We start from the raw sequence: 1,373 nt of genomic DNA on the forward strand, positions 1-1,373 counted from the left end.
GTGACCTAAGGATTTGTTACCACTCATCTATATATTGACTGGTAGTGACTTCCTTTATGGTTAAACAAAGAAAAATGTTGAGAAATAACATATAAATACCTCTGTCTGTTTCCTGGACAGCTCTCTATTGCAGCTTTGTGCATACACAGGTCCAAGTTCTGACAACAGCTCTCTCTGCAAAAATAAATGAATAAAATAAAATACACAAACTTAAAATATACAAATAAAACACACAATTATTCATTCTAGAGAACGTTTACTGTTTGTCATAAAAAATTGAATTAACTGTTCTAAATTTAGCAAACAGTTGATTTTATGTTTTGCTGACATATCTATTACAATATTTTAATATTGGATCAAGACTTTTTTTCTATTTGATGCACTGGGTGATTAACTCAAAATGTAACTGTTAAAACAAAGTTCACTTCTTTTATCTTATTTCATAACTTGACTATTGGTCAATGGTGTTTCTCATTGATTTTTCAAGTAGGCAGCCATGACCAAAAATTGTTTTATAAATTAAAAATACAAAATAAATACCCAATCACTCCTTTTTTATTTCTTTTATATGACTATTAATGCTTACATATTCAGAATCATTCTTCTTCAACGAGAAGTTATCAATATCATCTTTCCTAATCACTCTTTCTATTTTTGTTAATCTGTTTGTAATTCAGTTTGTTTTGATTCTATTGAATCTAATCTGCGTGATATTGCTTTCAGTGCTTGTATTATCTCATTGTTGTCTGCGTTTCTGACTTGTGTGGGTGTCTGCCTATTGTTTGATGCACTTGTGTGTTTGTTTATGATGGTGCTGACTGCAGGTGTGTGTGTGATTTGATGTGGCACTGATTTCTTCTACTTTTGTTGTTTGGACAGATCCGGCTCTGAAATGTGAATAAAAACAAATTTGAAAAAATATGTAGGGAATCAAGCATAATGTATTTTCATTCAAAATGATACATTTGACGACATTGGTGTAACACAATTGTCAAGACAATTCCACAATATTGACTTCTTTCTCATTATCATCATGTGTTATGTGGCACCAAGAGGGGGATATATTGTGTTTGGAAAAAAGCAGTTCTTCAAGCTGTGTGAAAACTTTGTACAATTTCCTGTCTAGCTCTTCTCTTGCACCTCATCTCCATTACTTGTTCAATCCATAGGTTCTCTATGCATCCCTAAAGACAAAAGTAGTAAAGAAAACAAGAACTTATTTTTCACTAGTGAAGATGTACAAGGAACATCATTATTTAACAAAACAATTGCAGAGAATGGAGGAAAATAAATTGTTAAACTATATATAAGGCCTAAAAAGAATAATTGTTTGGTTCCGGTTACCCAGCCCCTCCTAGCTGTTCACACTAAAC

This window comes from Glandiceps talaboti, chromosome 14 (assembly GCF_964340395.1).
Source record: "Glandiceps talaboti chromosome 14, keGlaTala1.1, whole genome shotgun sequence".
Classification (NCBI taxonomy): Eukaryota; Metazoa; Hemichordata; class Enteropneusta; family Spengelidae; genus Glandiceps; species Glandiceps talaboti.